The sequence below is a fragment of the Triticum urartu genome, chromosome 5A (assembly GCF_056163025.1).
Source record: "Triticum urartu cultivar PI428250 chromosome 5A, HENAU_Tu73, whole genome shotgun sequence".
Classification (NCBI taxonomy): domain Eukaryota; kingdom Viridiplantae; phylum Streptophyta; class Magnoliopsida; order Poales; family Poaceae; genus Triticum; species Triticum urartu.
In genome coordinates, this window is record NC_141877.1 from 132,743,480 (window position 1) to 132,764,533 (window position 21,054).

The 21,054-nt window shown below is 46.0% G+C and overlaps 1 pseudogene; it reads right to left on the bottom strand.

The window, feature by feature from the left end:
* Nucleotides 1–6,111: 6,111 nt before the first annotated feature.
* Nucleotides 6,112–7,506, bottom strand: LOC147970583 (uncharacterized; annotated as a pseudogene).
* Nucleotides 7,507–21,054: the final 13,548 nt, after the last annotated feature.

The window sequence follows — 21,054 nt, forward strand, 5'->3', positions numbered from 1 at the left end:
ACCTTTCTCATTTTAGTGATCCAAAATCACGCTGAGTCCATAGGAAAAGCCAATAGCAGACTAAGGCATAGCTGTAACACCCCAAATGTGAAACTTCCCTTTTTTGGGCAATATGTCCACTTGATCTTTTCCAATTCCTTTGGGTTCTTTTTTTTGTTTTTATTTGTTGTTTTACTTTTGCTTTGTCTTGTCATTTATTGTCATATTTCACTTTGCCATTCATTGTCACATTATGGCCTCATCATGTGTTTGCATTGTGCTTGGTGTCTTTGTGCATATCCCCATCTTCATGTGCATCTTCATATGGTAGCATATTGCATTGTGACATGTTCCTATGTGAGTCATGGCATCATCTTCCCCCCTTCACTCATCACCACCTCTCCTTCTCTTTCTTTCTTTTGGCAAGTGCCATTTTTCACTCCCCCATTAATGTTCATCTTCTCCCTGTAAATCCTTCACCATGTCAGTAACCACCCTATTAAATATTGGCCCAGTTTGGTTTGATTTGGTTGGGTTCAAAAATGTCTCAAGTTTGAATTTAATTCAAACTTGAATTATTTTTCTACCTCAAAAATTGCCAAACCAATTCTTTTAAAATGTGCATATTTCTAGGACTCCACGCATATATTCTTATCTGTCAAATTCCATTCCTGCCCATCGTTTCTTTTCCTCCAAGTGCTTTCTGTTCTGGGAAATGAGAAAGGAAAGAATATATATATAGAGAGAGAGAGGGCCTAGCGCCTCAGCCCAGCCATGGTCTAGCGCAGCCAGGGTCTAGTTGCAGCCCATCCAGCCCACCAGCAGCAGCACCCTGTACTTCTTCTTCTCTCCTGTACGACAGCGCATCCAAGGGCTCCATGTCGGCACCCCGACCGATTTGACGGCCGGAACAGGAGCCCCTGCTGCTACATAACCTACCACGCGAGCCCCCATGCAGCCCTAGACTTCACCCTTCCCTCCTCACGCCGCCAACCCTTTTCCCTCACCTCTGTTTCCTCTTCTTCCTCAAGGAACAGAGAAAGAGAGAGCACCGCCGAGAGCTTCGTCGTCGCTTGCGTGGTCGGAGGCCACCACGGTCATCTCCGGCATGTGCATCTTCTTCCTCGACGTCGTCTACGTCCGTTCAGATGTCTTTCCCACCCTGGATCGCCTCCACACCATCATCCACGTCTTCGTCTCCTTCCTCTGCCTCCTCTACTTCATGAACACCGACGATCAGCGCAACACCACACCGGCTCCTCTGCTTTCCCGACGAGTCCGCCGACTTCAGCAGCCCCCCCCCCATGGTGAGCCGCTGCTCCTTCCCATCTCCTTCCCCATCATACTCAGTCGTCGTCGTTGCCATTTTCCGCGCGCGCCCGCGGGACCTCATCGCCGGCGAGGTTCCTGTTCATGTTTACGAAGCATCCGTAGCACCTTTAGGATCTCCGTGTAGCGCAGCATCTTTCGGTGCCTTCATCTGCGAGTTTTGTCGCCGGAGTTCCTCCGACGAGTTCGCTCGCCTTGTTCTTCTCTGCTCCTTGCGTGCACTCGCGACCGCTTGCTTCCATGCTCATGCCGCTGCTCCCTCGCTTCACAACACATCGGTCCGCCCCCACGCTGCCGCTGCTGCACCCCCGCGCGCACCCTGCCGGCTTGCTGCTCGTTCACCACGCCATGCTCGCCTCTACATTGCTGTGCGCCGCAGCCGAGACGAGCTCCAGCTCGATGCTCAAGCTCCGGCCTTTTTCCTCCACACCCCGCATATCTACGCATGCACGCGCGCACCACACATGTTTCCGCATGCCCGCCACTACCCTGCTGCAGCTAGCGTCGTCGTGCTTGCTTGCTGCCGTCTCCAGCAATCACCGTGTGTCCATGGTGATTCTAAGGCGCTGCCTTTACCTTCTGTTAAAGTAGGGTCATTCCCTTCAGTTTAGCACAAATCCAAGAGCAGCCTGGCTGGTTAGCCACTCGCGCTCAAATCCAGGAGGTCTGGGTTCGAGACCCCAACTCTCCCGTTTTTCCCCTGTTTTCTTTTTTTTCTTTTTTTTCTCCTTTTGCTTGCACGCACACACACTCAGCCATTTCGGGCCAGATCCGTCAGGGGCCTTGCTGTAAGGGTATGGATAGCGGTGGAAGGATCTATTGGTAGTAGATTGTCTTTATATTCAGTTACAAGCTCAGATACACAAATTGAGGAAGAAGGGGGAAGAACAGCTAGGGACTAGGGTTCGTGCCGTCGCCAGGTTCTTGATCCACCGGATGCCGATCCCTCTCATGACCGTCGCTTAAGTGTTGACGCAGTTGGGCCTACTGGGTCCACTCCGGCCCAGTGTAGTGCTCGTTGGGCTTCTTGGCGTGGGTTGGCCTCTGGGTAGTGGACGAGCGCAGCGAGTCGCTGCCGGCTGGGCCCGGTTCGTCAGTGTCAAGGCATGGCTCTGGTGTGGGGGCGCTAACATCCCCTCCTCCTTGGGATGAGGCTTGCCCCCAAGCCTCTGCTCCAGGGAACCGAGCCTGCAATGCGAGCTTGTCTTCCCAGGTGTCGCCGAGGGCAGCTTGATTCGACCAACGAATCAAGACTTGCTCGATCATTGCACCATTTTTCTTGCGCTAACGGTGCTGTAGGACGGCCACAGGAACGGCAGGAATGTCAGCAAGCTGTGGAAGTATAGTTGAAGAGTTCGTACCCGGGCGAAGGCAGTGTCGCAGTTGAGACACGTGGAAGATTGGGTGCACTTGAGAGCCTGATGGGAGTTCCAGTTTGTAAGCTGCTTCATTGACCTTGGCGATCACCTGGAATGGCCCATAATATTTGAAGGACAGTTTATGGTTTGCTCTTCTGGCCACCGATGTTTGAATATACGGCTGTAACTTGAGGTAGACTTGGTCGCCCACCGAGAAAGTCCTTGGGGATCGGTGTTTGTCCGCTTGCGACTTCATATGCTGCTACGCTCGATGCAAATGCTGCTGGAGGAGGTCCTGAATCACCGCTCTTTCCTCCAGCCAGGACTACAGAGCGGGCACTGGGCACTCATCAGTGGGTGAGATGCCCCAAGTTCGTGGTTCATGACCAAACATAGCCTTGAACGGCGACATCCCAATGCTGGAGTGGTACGAGGAGTTGTACCAGAACTGCGCTAGTGGAAGCCAATGACTCCAGCGGCTCGGACATGCATGGACGAAGCAGCGCATATAAGTTTCCAGGCACTGGTTCACCCGTTCCATTTGACCGTCCGTCTGAGGGTGGTTAGCGGAGCTCATGCGCAGCTCTGTGCCCGCGTACTTGAAAAGCTCGCACCAAAAGTGGCTGGTGAACATCGGGTCGCGATCTGACACAATAGAGTGCGGGAAGCCATGAATCTTGTAGATGCTTGTCATGTAGAGAAGTGCCACCTTGGAGGCTGTGTATGGATGAGCCAAAGGCAGGAAGTGGGCAAATTTTGGGCGCTTATCGACGATCACCCAGATGCAATTGACTTTCCCTGACTGTGGCAGGCCATCGACAAAGTCCATGGTGATCATGTCCCAGGCGTGAAGAGGCTCCAACAAGCCCGGGCAAAGCAAAAAGATGCAGAGTACTGCAGAATGTGTGCCTTCATCTTGGGCCAAGCAAAAAGACGCCGTATCCGCCGAAAAGTGGCTGGAAACCCACTTTGCCCGCCCATGGGGCTGTCATGAAAAGCAGAGATAATCTTCTGTTGCATTGCTGTGGTGCCCCCGAGCCAAATTCTCTCGCGGAATTGCAAAATCCCATGCTCCAGAGTGAAACACTGTTTCGGATCCTCCTTGATAGCCAATTGCTCCAGAAGTTTCTGGGCTTGAGGGTTGCTATGATAACTGGCAGCCATGTCCTCAAGCCAATTGGGACGGCAGGTGGTGATGTCAAACAGCAGATCAGGTGTATGCGCACGGGAAAGGGCATCCGCAGCTGTGTTTTCAGATCCCTTCTTGTAACGGATGATGTAGCGGAGCCTGAATAGCTTGGTGAAAGCTCGTTGCTACCACGGGGTAGTCAGCCGTTGCTCTTCCAGGTGGATGAGGCTCTTCTGATCCGTGTAGATGATGAACTCGTTGTGTTGCAAATAAGGGCGCCATTGGTCAACAGCCACCACAATGGCAAGGTACTCTTTTTCATACATGGACAGCCCTTGGTAACGCGGGCTTAGGCCTTTGCTCATGAAAGCAATAGGATGCCCTTCTTGTTGTAGGACTGCTCCAATGCCTCGATCACACGCATCTGTTTCGATAGTAAACTGTTTACTGAAATCTGGAAGTGCCAACACTGGTGCAGAAGCTAGTTGTTGTTTCAGGAGCAGGAAGGCTTGGTTGGTGTGGTCTATCCATACAAACGGCACACCCTTCTTGAGCAGGTTGAAAAGGGGTCTGGCAATGATGCCAAATCCTCGCATGAACCGGCGGTAATACCTAGCCAATACCAGAAACTGGCGCACTTCTTTTGCATCACTAGGTGTTTGACATGATTCAACTGCCTGGATCTTGCTCGGATCCGTGGCTACCCCCTGAGAGCTGATGACGTGCCCTAGATCAGACAGTTGTCGTTGTCCAAATTCACACTTAGACTTATTGACTTTCCATTGGTCGCAACGCAGAAAGGTGAGGACCTGGCACACGTGGTCCAAGTGTTCTTCCCAGGTTTTACTGAACACTAAGATGTCGTCGAAGAACACCAGTACATAGAACCTCAGAAGGGGATGCATCGTATTTGTCATTGCCCCGTTAAAGGTACCCGGTCCTCCTGCTAAGCCATAGGACAAAACCTTAAATTCGTAGTGGCCCGAGTGAGTTTGAAAGGCTGTTTTGAATTCTTCGCCTTCACCCAGTCTGATTTGATGGTAGCCTGCGCGGAGGTCCAATTTGGAGAACCAACACGCGCCGTGTAACTCATCGAGCAACTCCTCAATGACAGGCACCGGGAATTTACTGACGCGAGTCATCGCGTTAAGATGGCGATAGTCGATGCACATTCTCCACGTGCCGTCCTTTTTCTTGACGAGGATGACTGGTGAAGAAAAACCGCTCTGGCTGCACTGGATCACTCCGGACTGTAGCAATTCTTGCACTTGTTGCTCAATCTCCGACTTCAGTTCAAGCTTGTGGCGGTAGGCTCTGATATTGACCGGTTGTGCCCCTGGCATCAATGGTATTGTGTGGTCGCAGGCACGTCGAGGCGGGAGTCTGTGTGGCTCGCCAAAGACATCCTCGAATTCAGCCAACAGTTGCTTCAGCTCCGGTGGTTCTGTTTGCTTGAGCTCATGCTCCTTGTTTATAGGATACAGCAAACAGATGTGCATGAGTGATCCCTGTCGGTGTAGCTGCTGCAACTGCGCACTATTGATCACATGGCAGGTGGTGGAATTTGATTCGTGGCCAAACAAGTGAGCCGGGCCTCTTGGTGTAGGAATCTGGAGATGTTTGTGCTTCCAGTCAACGGTCATCGGACTGTGCTGCTCCAAACAATCCATGCCAAGGATAGCATCGTATACACCCAGCGGCAGGATCTTCATATCAGTGACAAAATCAAGCCCTTGCGACGACCACTGACAGCATGGTATGGACTCTGTACAGAGAAGTTTGCCCCCGTCAGCTACCTTAACCCGTGAGGGCCGAAGTAGAGGAACTGCACCTGTAAGCTGGTCAGCTAGTTTCTTGTTGATGAAAGAAGTCGAGCTGCCACTGTCCACCAAGATCAACACCTCTCTATTCTGCATGGTGGCTAGTAGCTAGAAAGCTTTGGGTGAGACGCCACCATCCAGAGTTGGCCGCGAGATGGCATGGACTTGCTGGATGTCCCCCTCGCTGTCACTGATGGAATCAGCCCCCAAAAGAGCGAGCATCTCTTTGACAACATGCAGCTGGATGGTGCTTGGGCAGACGTGCTCGTGTCCCCAGCGCTCGCCGCACTTGAAGCATAATCCCCGAGCGCGGCGAAAATCCCGAAGAGCTTTGACCTTGTATGTGTCAGCTCGCGCGGCGTCAGTGCCACGACGATCCATAGCAGTCGTGGGCAGTGTGGTTGGCTCCGGTCGGGCGGGTGGTGGAGGCAAGGGAAGCGCCAGGCCCGCTCGGGCTGGTGTTTCCTGGGGGCGCCTGCTGGTTGATGCTGCGCCTTCAGCCACCTCCTCTTGAAGCAGTGCCAGAGCGCAAGCAGTGTCCAGGTCCGGTGGCCTTTGGACCAGCACCACTGCTCGAATATCCTTCTGGAGGCCCTCCACAAAACGAGTGAGAAAGTAAAAAGTATGAATGGTGTCAGAATACGAACTGAGATGATTGATAATGGATTCAAATTGTTCAATATAATCTGCTACTGTAGTTGTTTGCCGAACAGTATAAAACTGACGGATCAGTGTCTGGTGTCGATCACGGCCAACACGGGTGCATAACAGAGCAGTAAACGACTCCCAGTCAAAATCACTAAGTCGCTTCTGAATGGATTACAACCAGATGGATGCAGAACCAGAGAAATTCAGCGCGGCCATGGGCACCCAAAACGAAGGCAGAATAGCAAACATGCTGAAGTACTGCTCGCAAAATGTTTTCCACAGTTTCGGGTTGTCTCCCGTGAACTGTGGGAACTGGATGGAGGGGTGCGCTTGGCCGAGGCCGCTGAGCAGCTGGCTCACGTGCGCAAACGGGGACAGAGCAGGGGTGAAGGGGGGGCGTCGTACTGACCGTTTGCCGAGGGCGGTGGCGGTGTCAGGAAGGACACCGTCGATGGCCCCCGTGGGATGTTGTAGACGCCGTGGCCTTCCAGCCATTGCTGATTTGCTGCCGCGCCAGACGCGGCCCCGATATGGGTGCCGGTTGTCGCAGGCGGTGGGTGACTCGATGAAGGCGCTTGGTGGGATGTCGTTGCAGGCGGCGGCGGTGGCAGTGGGGCACGCTGGAGTGCCGTCACCGCGTTGGACAGATCGGCGACGCGCCGCTCGAGATCGGGGCGCCAAGCCATGAGATCATCGATCTTGGATTTGGAGGCGTGGATCGCGGCGGTGTGCTCCTTGAGAGTGGTCTCCAAACGCTCCAGGAAGGACTGGACGGCTGGATCCATGGCGATGAGGCGGATTCGCGCTTGGCGAAGGGATCGGGTTTCTACAAATTGGGCCAGATCAGCGCGGGGAAGGAGGTGGGAGAGGTCTCTGATACCATATGTAAGGGTATGGATAGCGGTGCAAGGATCTATTGGTAGTAGATTGTCTTTGGATTCAGTTACAAGCTCAGATACACGAATTGAGGAAGAAGGGGGAAGAACAGCTAGGGACTAGGGTTTGTGTCGTCGCCAGGTTCCTGATCCACCGGATGCCGATCCCTCTCATGACCGTCGCTTAAGTATCGATGCAGTTGGGCCTACTGGGTCCACTCCGGCCCACTGTAGCGCTCGTTGGGCTTCTTGGCGCGGGTTGGCCTCTGGGCAGTGGACAAGCGCAGCGAGTCGCTGCCGGCTAGGCCCGGTTCGTCAGCGTCAAGGCATGGCTCTGGTGTGGGGGCGCTGACACTTGCATAGTGCATTGCATTCGGCCCGCAACATTTTTTTTCATTCTGTGTTTTTAGTCTTATATCTAGTGCATGCATATTTCAGAAATGCCATTAAAATTGCATTGCTCATATCTAAATATCCATGCATCCAAATGAAACATGTCATATATGAAAAATGCTTAGAATTTTGTGTGGATTAATAATATGCCACTTTCACACATGTTTGAAATGTTTAAATTACTGTTTGTTTAAATTTGTTCAAATGCCATGTTAAAATGCTTTATTCCATAACTTAATAACCATAGCTTGGGTTTTAATAAACTTTATATGTAAATGGGGTAGAAAAATGCCTAGTTTAACATGGTGACATTGCTTTGCATGTTTAACAACTATAAAATATGGTTTAGGGCAGAACAGTACCAAAACCTAAAATATGCACATGAGAAGTTTCTGGACTTGTTGTTTGTTGTTCCGGCCTCATTTAAACTTGCCTAGATAGGTAGTTTTCATTTGCTTCACCCCTTGCCATGTTAATCAACATTTAATATTGTTGGGTACACAAACGAGATCGAACTAAATAACTTGTCGTGGTGTTTCGTCAATATGCAACAGAGTTGCATATTGAGCTCCACTTAATTTGTAGAATTGTTTGTTGCATATTGCCATGCCTATTTAAACCGGACATGCATCATACTTGGTTGTGCATCATGCCATGTTTATGTGGTGGTTGTTTACTATGTTGTTTGCTTCTTTCCGGTGTTGCTTCTTCGGGTTGGTTCCAATAACGTCGCATTTGTGAGGATTCGTTCGACTACGTCCGTTTATCTTCTTCATGGACTCGTTCTTCTTCCTTGCGGGATCTCAGGCAAGATGACCATACCCTCAAAATCACTTCTATCTTTGCTTGCTAGTTGCTCGCTCTTTTGCTATGCCTATGCTGTGATACCTACCACTTGCTTATCATGCCTCCCATATTGTTGAACCAAGCCTCTAACCCACCTTGTCCTAGCAAACCGTTGTTTGGCTATGTTACTGCTTTGCTCAGCCCCTCTTATAGCGTTGTTAGTTGCAGGTGAAGATTGAAGCTTGTTCCATGTTTGGAACATGGTTATTTTGTTGGGATATCACAATATCTCTTATTTAATTAATGCATCTATATATCTCTTATTTACATTCTGCTGCTATACTCTTAGATTTGCATGTGTAGGTTGATAGCTTGACTTGTGCTAAGTTGTTAAAATCTGCCAAGACTTAAAATTGGGAAAAGGCTAGATTTTTATTTGGTCAAGTAGTCTAATCATGCCCCCTCTAGACATACTTTCGATCCTACAAGTGGTATTAGAGCTTTGGTCTCCATTTGCCTTGATTTTCATAGCGTTTGGTGATCATAGCCTTGCTTACACAACCTAGGAGGGTATGGCATCTAGCGAGGGAAATTACCACCGTAGAGGTCCTTACTTTGATGGTACTAATTTTTTGCTAGTTGGAAGCATAATATGAAAATGCATATTCTTGGACATAATCTCGCCGTTTGGGCTATTGTGTGTATTGGCTTGCAAGGTGAATTCTTTGATGGGAGAGAACCAAACCATGAAGCTATCGCAGAAGAGTTGAAGATGTTGCAATACAATGCTCAAGCTTGCGATATCCTCTTCAACGGATTGTGCCCCGAAGAATTCAACAAAATCAGCCTCTTGAGAATGCAAAGGAAATTTGGGATACTTTGATTGATATGCACGATGGTACCGACTCTGTCAAGGAATCCAAATTGGATGTGCTTCAAAGTCAACTTGACAAAGTCAAAATGAAGGATGGTGAAGGTGTCGCTGAAATGTACTCTAGGCTTACTCTCAGCACAAATGAGATTGTCGGCTTAGGAAGTGAAGAGATGACTGATAGATTCATCATCTGTAACATCCCAAATTTTCAATTTGGAATGTTATACATCAGATCATCATGCATATCATATTTTATTTGCTTTGGGTTTTGATCCTAGAAAATTCTAAGCAACTCAAGGACCCACGGAGAGAGTTGGGGATTTCGTTATTTTCATATTTGAGTTTTTCTCAAATTTTGAGAATAGGATCATTTGATTTTATTTATTTTATCATCAATTATTTCTATTACAAAAATATGAGAGAGGGAATAAAATGACTTTCCCAAAATATAGAAATATTGAGGATTTAATAAAAAAATCAAATAGTTTTATTTCGGAGTTTTTTTTGTTGTTTTTATTTGAATTAGGAAAAATGCGCGTTTTTCAAAATTGCATTTAGGGCCCAAATAAATGTTCACTTTGTCGGGCTTGATTTTAGAAGCCCGGGAAAATTTATTTCGGGATTTTTTGGAGTCCGTTTAGTATTTCTTTTTATTTTTTTCTTCCGAGCGAAAAAAAAAACGGAACCGACTATTGGCCGTACTCGGCCAGGACTCCGCCTGGCCGGGGCCTTTATAAGCCGGGGCAAGCCAGCCCGAAGGCCCAGCCGCCCCGAAACCCAGGCCGCGCCCTAACCCTAGCCGCCAGCCGCCGCCGCCGCCAGCCGCCGCCGCCGCCCCGCCGCCGATCCGCCGGAGCCGCGCGTCGCCCGAGGTTTGCCGCACCTCGAAATCCGTGCCGTTTAAAAAAATTACGTTCGTCGTTTTTCTTTTTCGTCGGATTTTTCCGCGGTTATTTTCTGATCGCGATTTCTGATCCGATTTTCATTTTAGTTTTTCTTTTCGTTCGTTTATCGGAATCAGGCGATTCAAGCGCCTGGAGTTTCGTCTCGAAACCCTCTATCCGAATAATCAACTTAAACAAGTTTTTGCTACTGTAAAATTTGACTTTGTTTCAGATTACTAGAACGAAGTTGTTTTCTTTCGCCGTTTGACTTTCTTTGCTTTGTTCGATTTGATTCTTTTTGCCAACCGGAGTTCTTAAGTTGAACCTTCTGGTTAGATCTCTTATTTGAGTTTTACCTGTGCATTAGATGAGTACTTATTGTATGCTTGTTTGTTTGCCTGCGATAGAGTACCCGGAGTGCGCCGCCTGTTACTTCGAATCGTTAGGTTTCACGGATCATCGGCAAGGCAAGTAACACTTTGATCATACCTTTTCTACAACCCAGTTTTTTTGCATTAGATCAATCTTCACACATTGCATGATTAGGATCTAATTAAACTGTGGGATGGGAAGTAGATGAGGTAGTACCTATTACCTGTTTATTACCAAACCTTTGGGAGTTACTTCTACGTTTGCTTATTATGCCATGCTATGCTAGTAGACGTGGATTGGGTGAGTGAAATCCATGACAGATGTGAGATTGATAATTAATGGTTTATCTAAGGTGGCAACTTAAACACACATCTGGGTGGATTAAGGCACCTGGGTATTCCAGGACATGCCTGTTTTCTTTTGGACCGCCACCCAGGCTCAAAGGGATCATGAGATTTTTCAATCTAGAAACTTCTGTGTGCAGCCACAAGCCATTATGGGCTCTGGCATAGTTGATTAAGTCGTGCGAACTCTTACAGGGTAGACTAGCAGATGTAGGGGAAAGTAGGTGTACCGGTCTATCCATCGTAAGGTGCTAGCGCTTCTGAAAGACTGTGTCTCGGTCATCCGTTTCTCAAACACCATGTAGTGCGAGAAATCCAACGGAGGCGATCGAGTCTTGTGGGGAAAAGTGCGCAAACCTCTGCAGAGTGTAACAAACTAATCATGATTAGTCGTGTCCCCGGTTATGGACATCTTGAGTATCTAGTATCTGGATTATCATGTGAATCTCAACATGTTACTTTAAAATTAACGTTGTTGGGTTAATGATTATGCTTAATTGGGATTGAGAATGCTGTCAACCATTCTCAATGTTTAACAACCACCATGATAGTAATTAAATTTATTCCTTTAAAGTAGGGAAAAATTGGCTTTATGCAAAACTGTAACCATAGAGCTTTCCACCAGCCAAATATGCATATAGTATAGCTGTTGCATTCCATTACTCTCTATGTGTTACCTTGCCAGCATATTCCATGTGCTGACCCGTTTTCGGGCTGCAACATTAATGTTGCAGACTTTTTAGACGACGATTAAGGAGTTTTTAGGTCGTGGTTCTATACTCAGTGATGCCGTTGGAGTTGATGGACTCACTTATCTTCCAAGCCTTCCGCTGTTATCGTAATTAGATGGCCTTAAGCCATATTTATTGTAATAAGTTCTCTTTTGAGACACTCGATGTAATAAGTGTGTGATTGCTACTCTGCTATAAATCCTCCGAGTACTGTGTGGTGTCAGCATTACTGATCCAGGGATGACACCGGAGCACAGAGATCAGACTGTTTGAGGCTGGTCGCTACAGAGATGGTATCAAAGCACACGCTGACTGTAGGACACGACCACTAAGCTAAAGACCTAGATCACTACTCACTCTCTTCTCTTCTGACCTCTCATCTTTTCTACTCTTTAGGATGGCGGATGTAAGGAACAAGTTCACCCAACCGGATGAAGATACACCCTTTGGACACCACTTGAAGGAAGTCACTAGATACCTGAACATAGGAGTACCAAGCTTCACAGGAACCTAAAACGCCACTTTACCTGAAGAAGAGCGCTGGATGATTCAAGTTCAAATCCCAGGAAAGACGTTCATGCCAGTCACTGAGCCCATAGAGTTTTCTTTTGATGCACCAACTTGGAGTCTAGGAAAGAGCATGGCAGCTCACATCGCCATGGGACGCATTGGAGAAGTCTACCACAAGGATCTCAAGGATACTATCTACCAGATTTGCGGGCGCCGAGATGAACACTGGGAGATGATTAAAACCAGGAAAGATAGATCAATTGCAGCTTTTATTCAGGAGTTAAATCAGCACATTCGACGACAGGAGAATCAGATGTGCGCCGACATGATAGACCTGAAGAAGGCTAAGACTAGAATCAAGGAACTGGAGGAAGAACTCAAGGCTACATGTGAAGATTATGAAGAAGAAATTGAAGTATTGGTGGATAAGAATGCCGACCTAACTATGAAGCTAGCAGTATTTATGGGAGGCCCGACACCAGTAGATGAAGACGAAGAACCCAAGGACATTAGCCCGGAAGACTACATCATCATTGACGGCACCGACTCGGAACAAGATAGTAGCAATGATGGTTATGTTGATGAAGCAGGAGCAGATATCATGGAGTCTACAACCGTAGAATATTTCTAGTAGACCACCTCATCAGTAGTAGTAGTCCACCATGTAAATATAGAAGTCCGAGCACTTTGCGATAGTTAGATCGATTGTATGCCTTTGTTTGTTTGAATGAAGTGAATTGTTTGCTTTTGCCTCATGTGCATATGGGTAGTGTTTTCTCTTTAGACCCCCTCTATTCTTATATCTCATCTTTTCTAAACCCTCAGATGCCTCCGAGACGTGACCCTGGATTTGCCTTTCCGCCGGAGCTCACCCAGTTGATCCAGCAGCAGAACACCTTGATGCAGTTGCTAGTCCAGAATCAGAATCAGGGGAACAACAACAACAACCCACCACCACCACCACCACCTGTTGACCACTTAGCCCGCTTTCTTAGGCTGAATCCGCCGGTGTTTTCCAGTAGCACCGAGCCGATAGTAGCAGATGATTGGCTCCGCAAGACAGCTAGGGAGTTGACCACAACAGGATGCACAGATGCGGAGAAGGTTAAGTTTGCCGCACATCAGTTAGAAGGACCCGCAGCATCATGGTGGGAGAATTTCACAGCCACCTTTCCAGTCGACACTGTCACATGGGATCAATTTTAGCAGGCTTTCCGTACTGCCCATGTTTCAGCAGGAGCTATGGCCATGAAGAAGCGTGAGTTTCGTAACTTGCGCCAAGGAGGACGGACAGTTGGCCAGTATGTGGAGGAGTTTAGTAAGCTAGCACGTTATGCCCCAGATGACATTGCTACGGATGCAGCTAAGCAGGAGAAGTTCCAGGAAGGACTAAATGATGAGTTGAGTATGCAGTTGATGGTAGCCACCTTAAACAACTACCAGGAGTTGGTAGACCGTGCTCTTATGATTGAAGGGAAGCAGCAGCAAATTGAGAACCGCAAGAGAAAGTATGGACAAGGAAAGTATAATTCAGGAGCTCAGCAGAAGCCACGTTTTACCCCTAGACCGGGAGGACATTTTCAGCATACCCATGGAGTAGGTAGCTCGCACCATCACAATGGCACCAAGAATGGTAATGGGAATGGAGGAAGCAATGAACAGAACCGCAGCACCCCATCAACCCCAGCCAAGAGAGATCTGAGTCAAGTCACCTGTTTCAAGTGTTCCAAGACCGGACATTATGCCAATGAATGTCCTGAAGGCCAAAACGACAATGGAAGCTCTGGAAAGAAGCCGAACCCTTTCAACAGGGGACAGGTGAACCACGTTAATGTGGAGGAGGTTGAAGCTCAGCCCGATGCAGTAATAGGTAAGTTTTTGGTTAAGTCATTTACTGCACTCGTTCTTTTTGATACTGGTGCATCGCATTCATACATATCAAGGGGATTTGTGGAAAAGTATAGCCTACCCACTAGGGTTCTCAAAACACCTATGCTCGTAAGCTCACCAGGAGCAGAGTACATGGCCAGTCAAGGATGTTTTCAAGTGCCATTAAGTATAGGACGGCATGTTTTCCCGACAGATTTAATTATTCTGGAATCCCAAGGTCTGGATGTGATTCTTGGTATGGATTGGCTGTCGATGTATGGAGGAAACATCGATTGTGCTAGTAAGTCAATTTTGCTTACCACCCCAGAAGGGAGAAGGATCAAGTATGTATCTCAGCATGCGCCAAACAAGACACAAGTAAATTCATTAACAGGAGTTGTGCAGGAGGAAGTACCAGTGGTAAGGGAATTCCCTGATGTATTTCCAGAGGAGTTGCCAGGCATGCCACCGGATAGAGATATTGAGTTCTTGATTGAGCTATTGCCAGGCACAGGGCCAATATCAAAGAGACCATATAGGATGCCAGCAAAGGATTTGGTTGAAATTAAGAAACAGATTAAGGAGTTACTGGATAAAGGTTACATTCGCCCAAGTTCTTCACCTTGGGATCACCAGTACTACTAGTGGAGAAGAAGGATGGATCGTTAAGCATGGTTGTTGATTATCGAGGATTGAATGAAGTAACAATCAAGAACAAGTACCCGCTACCAATGATCAATGATCTGTTTGATCGATTGCAAGGAGCTAAAGTATTTTCCAAGATTGATTTGCGATCAGGGTACCACCAGTTGAAGATTCGAGAACAGGATATTCCGAAGACAGCTTTTACCACCAGGTATGGGCTGTATGAGTATACCGTTATGTCATTTGGTCTGACTAACGCGCCTGCCTATTTTATGAACATGATGAACAAAGTGTTTATGGAGTTTTTGGATAAGTTCGTCGTAGTGTTCATTGATGATATCCTGGTTTATTCAAAGAATGAAGAGGAACATAAGGAGCATTTGCGTTTGGTACTTGGAAAGCTCAGAGAACATCAATTATATGCCAAGTTCAGCAAATGTGAGTTTTGGTTGAAGGAAGTAGGATTCCTCGGACACGTTATATCTGGAGAAGGTATAGCTGTTGATCCCACTAAAGTTGATACCGTGACCAAGTGGGAAGCCCCAACTACCCTTGGAGAGATCCGGAGTTTTCTTGGACTCGCAGGATACTACCGGAGGTTTATTGAGAATTTTTAAAAGATTGCGAAGCCTATGACGGAGTTGTTGAAGAAAGATACCAAGTTCAAATGGACTGAGCAGTGTGAGGCTAGTTTCCAGGAGTTGAAGAAACGCTTGGTTACCTCACCAGTGTTGATTTTGCCAGATCAGACCAAGGATTATGAGGAGTATTGCGACGCTTCATGTCGAGGACTTGGAGTAGTGCTTATGCAGGAAGGGAGAGTTGTTTCATATGTCTCAAGACAACTGAAGCCCCATGAGTTGAATTACGCTACGCATGATTTGGAGTTAGCAGCCGTAGTGCATGCCTTGAATACATGGAGACATTTCCTCATCGGAAATCATTGTGAGGTGTACACGGATCATAAGAGTTTGAAGTACATTTTCACACAGAAGGAGTTGAATCTCAGACAAAGGAGATGGTTGGAGCTTATCAAGGATTATGATATGAAATTGCATTATCATCCCGGGAAGGCTAATGTAGTAGCTGATGCATTAAGCCGCAAGAGCCATGTCAATACGTTAATGACGGGAGAAATACCCAAGGAGTTAGCAGAAAATCTTCGTGAACTATGTTTGGAAATAGTTCTGAGAGGCTATGTAGCAGCGTTGGAAATTCAGTCAACTTTGATGGACAGAATCAGGGAAGCTCAGAAGACTGACAAGGAGATTGCTTCCATAAAGGAGAAAATGAAAGAAGGAAAAGCTAAAGGATTTCGTGAGGATGAGCACGATACCCTATGGTTTGAAGACCGTGTCTATGTGCCCAATGACCCGGAGATCAGGAAGATTAATTCTGCAAGAGGCCCATGATTCACCCTATTCGATTCACCCAGGGAATACCAAGATGTATCTGGATTTGAAGGATATTTTCTGGTGGACCGGAATGAAGAAAGAAATAGCAGAGTATGTAGCAGTTTGTGATGTATGCCAGAGAGTAAAGGTAGAGCATCAGAAGCCAGCAGGATTGTTACAACCATTGCCGATACCTGAATGGAAGTGGGATAAGTTAGGAATGGATTTTATCACGGGATTGCCCAGGACTCGTTCAGGCTATGAATCGATTTGGTTTGTAGTCGATCGATTGACGAAAGTAGCTCATTTCATCCCAGTAAAGACCACTTATACCAGTGCTAAGTTGGAAAAAAATATACATGACCAGAATAGTATGTCTGCATGGAGTTCCGAGGAGTATCATATCAGATAGAGGAACCCAGTTTACCTCAAAGTTCTGGAAGCAGTTGAATGAAACTTTGGGAGCCAGGCTAGAATTCAGTACAGCTTTTCATCCACAGACAGATGGACAGACCGAGAGAGTTAATCAGATTTTGGAGGATATGCTGAGAGCTTGTGCGCTAGATTATGGATCTAGTTGGGACGATAATTTGCCATATGCAGAGTTCTCTTACAACAACAATTACCAAACCAGTTTGAAGATGGCCCCTTTCGAAGCTTTGTACGGAAGAAGGTGCAGGACACCGCTGTCGTGGGACGAAGTTGGAGACCGTTAGTTGTTTGGACCTGACTTGATTAAGGAGTCTGAATAGAAAGTGAAGTTGATTCGCGATAGGCTCAAGGTAGCCCAGTCCAGACAGAAGAGTTATGCAGATTCTAAATGCAAGGAGACAGTTTACGAAGTTGGAGACAGAGCTTATCTTCGAGTATCTCCACTTCGGGGAACAAAGCGTTTTGGAGTTAAAGGGAAATTAGCGCCACGATTTGTAGGACCATATCGAATTTTGGAGCGTATGGGAGAAGTGGCCTACAAGTTGAATTGCCCAAAGGATTTTCAGGAATTCATGATGTGTTCCATGTTTCTCAGTTAAAGAAGTGTCATGCGGAGATGGCTGACATACCATTGAGAGACACAGTGCCTTTGAAACTATTCAGTTGGATAACGATTTGACCTATGAGGAGAAACCAGTTAAGATCCTCGAGTTAGCCAGCCGAGTTACTCACAGCAAAGTTATCAAGTTTTGCAAGGTTCAGTGGATCCACCACACGGAGGATGAAGCCACCTGGGAACGAGAGGAAGATTTGCTCAAAGACCACCCTCACCAATTTTCTAGCCAACCCGAATCTCGAGGGCGAGATTCATCTTAAGGGGGGTAGGCTTCTAACATCCCAAATTTTCAATTTGGAATGTTATACATTAGATCATCATGCATATCATATTTTATTTGCTTTGGGTTTTGATCCTAGAAAATTCTAAGCAACTCAAGGACCCACGGAGAGAGTTGGGGATTTCGTTATTTTCATATTTGAGTTTTTCTCAAATTTTGAGAATAGGATCATTTGATTTTATTTATTTTATCATCAATTATTTCTATTAAAAAAATATGAGAGAGGGAATAAAATGACTTTCCCAAAATATAGAAATATTGAGGATTTAATAAAAAAAAATCAAATAGTTTTATTTTGGAGTTTTTTTTTGTTGTTTCTATTTGAATTAGGAAAAATGCGCGTTTTTCAAAATTGTATTTAGGGCCCAAATAAATGTTCACTTTGTCGGGCTTGATTTTAGAAGCCCGGGAAAATTTATTTCGGGATTTTTTGGAGTCCGTTTAGTATTTCTTTTTATTTTTTTCTTCCGAGCGAAAAAAAATGGAACCGACTATTGGCCGTACTCGGCCAGGACTCCGCCTGGCCGGGGCCTTTATAAGCCGGGGCAAGCCAGCCCGAAGGCCCAGCCACCCCGAAACCCTAGCCGCGCCCTAACCCTAGCCGCCAGCCGCCGCCGCCGCCCCGCCGCCGATCCGCCGGAGCCGCGCGTCGCCTGAGGTTCGCCGCACCTCGAAATCCGTGCCGTTTAAAAAAAATCCGTTCGTTGCTTTTCTTTTTCGTCGGATTTTTCCGCGGTTATTTTCTGATCGCGATTTCTGATCTGATTTTCATTTTAGTTTTTCTTTTCGTTTGTTTATCGGAATCAGGCGATTCAAGCACCTGGAGTTTCGTCTCGAAACCCTCTATCCGAATAATCAACTTAAACAAGTTTTTGCTACTGTAAAATTTGACTTAGGTTCAGATTACAAGAACGAAGTTGTTTTCTTTCGCCGTTTGACTTTCTTTGCTTCGTTTGATTTGATTCTTTTTGCCAACTGGAGTTCTTAAGTTGAACCTTCTGGTTAGATCTCTTATTTGAGTTTTACCTGTGCATTAGATGAGTACTTATTGTATGCTTGTTTGTTTGCCTGCGATAGAGTACCCAGAGTGCGCCGCCTGTTACTTCGAATCGTTAGGTTTCACGGATCATCAGCAAGGCAAGTAACACTTTGATCATACCTTTTCTACAACCCAGTTTTTTTGCATTAGATCAATCTTCACACATTGCATGATTAGGATCTAATTAAACTGTGGGATGGGAAGTAGATGAGGTAGTACCTATTACCTGTTTATTACCAAACCTTTGGGAGTTACTTCTATGTTTGCTTATTATGCCATGCTATGCTAGTAGACGTGGATTGGGTGAGTGAAATCCATGACAGATGTGAGATTGATAATTAATGGTTTATCTAAGGTGGCAACTTAAACACACATCTGGGTGGATTGAGGCACCTGGGTATTCCAGGACATGCCTGTTTTCTTTTGGACCGCCACCCAGGCTCAAAGGGATCATGAGATTTTTCAAACTAGAAACTTCCGTGTGCAGCCACAAGCCATTATGGGCTCTGGCATAGTTGATTAAGTCGTGCGAACTCTTACAGGGTAGACTAGCAGATGTAGGGGAAAGTAGGTGTACCAGTCTATCCATCGTAAGGTGCTAGCGCTTCTGAAAGACTATGTCTCGGTCATCTGTTTCTCAAACACCATGTAGTGCGAGAAATCCAACGGAGGCGATCGAGTCTTGTGGGGAAAAGTGCGCAAACCTCTGCAGAGTGTAACAAACTAATCATGATTAGCCGTGTCCCCGGTTATGGACATCTTGAGTATCTAGTATCTGGATTATCATGTGAATCTCAACATGTTACTTTAAAATTAATGTTGTTGGGTTAATGATGATGCTTAATTGGGATTGAGAATGCTGTCAACCATTCTCAATGTTTAACAACCACCATGATAGTAATTAAATTTATTCCTTTGAAGTAGGGAAAAATTGGCTTTATGCAAAACTGTAACCATAGAGCTTTCCACCAGCCAAATATGCATATAGTATAGCTGTTGCATTCCATTACTCTCTATGTGTTACCTTGCCAGCATATTCCATGTGCTGACCCGTTTTCGGGCTGCAACGTTAATGTTGCAGACTTTTCAGACGATGATTAAGGAGTTTTTAGGTCGTGGTTCTATACTCAGTGATGCCGTTGGAGTTGATGGACTCACTTATCTTCCAAGCCTTCCGCTGTTATCGTAATTAGATGGCCTTAAGCCATATTTATTGTAATAAGTTCTCTTTTGAGACACTCGATGTAATAAGTGTGTGATTGCTACTCTGCTATAAATCCTCCGAGTACTGTGTGGTGTCAGCATTACTGATCCAGGGATGACACCGGAGCACAGAGATCAGACTGTTTGAGGTCTGGTCGCTATATCATCAAGAAGATCCTAAGAGCCTTGGAGGGAAAATATGATACCATGTGTACATTGCTTCAAATGATGCCCAATTACAAAGATCTCAAGCCAACAGAAGTCATTGGAATAATTGTTGCTCATGAGATGTCACTCAAGGATAAGGAAGAGCTTCACAACAAGTCAAGTGGTGCTTACAAAGCCTCATGTGATGCTCCTACATAATCAAGTGAGAAACAGGCCTTCAATGAAGAATTGAGCCTAATGGTGAAGAACTTCAACAAGTTCTACAAGAGTAGAAGCAAGGAAAGAAGTTCCAAGTCAAGGTCCTACAATGACAAAAGATCTTCGAGTCGTGAACATAATAGCTACAATTGTGGAAAACTCGGGCACTACTCCAATGAGTGTGCGGCCCCTACAAAAGAAGAGAAGATTCACCCAAAAGGAAAAGTAGAAGAGAAGAATCACCACCAAGAGAGAGAAGGAGTAGAGATGACCATTATGAACGAAGAACATCACGGAGAAGCAAGGATTCAAAAAGGAAAGACAAATCATCAAGGAGCTACACAAAACAAAGACATCAAGCTCATGTTGGTGAATGGGTATCCAGCTCCGACTTCGACAATCACTATGAGAGAAGTTATCACTCTGACTCTGAATATACTCAAGATGAAGGTGTTGCCGGTCTAGCACTTGTGTCAACCAACTCCTACGACATATTTGACTCACCAAATGAAGGAATTGGAAGGTGCTTCATGGATAAAGGTCCAAAGGTATCACACCCCGAGTATGTTGATTTCAATAGTGATGAAGATGATTTGCTAGGTGATGATGATTTACTTGTTGACAACTCTAGTGATGAAAACTATGAAGAACTTGCTATTAATTATGCTAATCAAGAAAAACGAATGACGATGGTAAGAAGGAGATTGAGCGTCTAACTAGAGAACTAAACACTCTTAAGTTAGCTCATGAAACTACCTCATCGAAAACTTTTAAAGACTCATGAGAAGTTACACTTTGAAAAGCTCAACCTTGAGCAAGAGCATGGGTTCTTAAAGGCAATCAATGATGATCTTTACAAGAAAAGTTCTTCTTACATTGCCAAGTGTTTACTCTTGTCTACTTACATGCCACAAGTTAAATCTAGCAATAAGAGTAAGAAAGAATCTTCTTCTAGTAGTAACAACAATCAAGGTATTGGTTTTGAACAAAAGTTCAATGCCAATGGAGTTGAGTGTGCAGGATCGAAAGTATGTCTAGAGGGGGTGATTAGACTACTTGACCAAATAAAAATCTAGCCTTTTCCCAATTTTAGTTCTTGGCAGATTTTAGCAACTTAGCACAAACAAGTAATCAACCTACACATGCAATTCTAAGAGTATAGCAGCGGAATGTAAAAC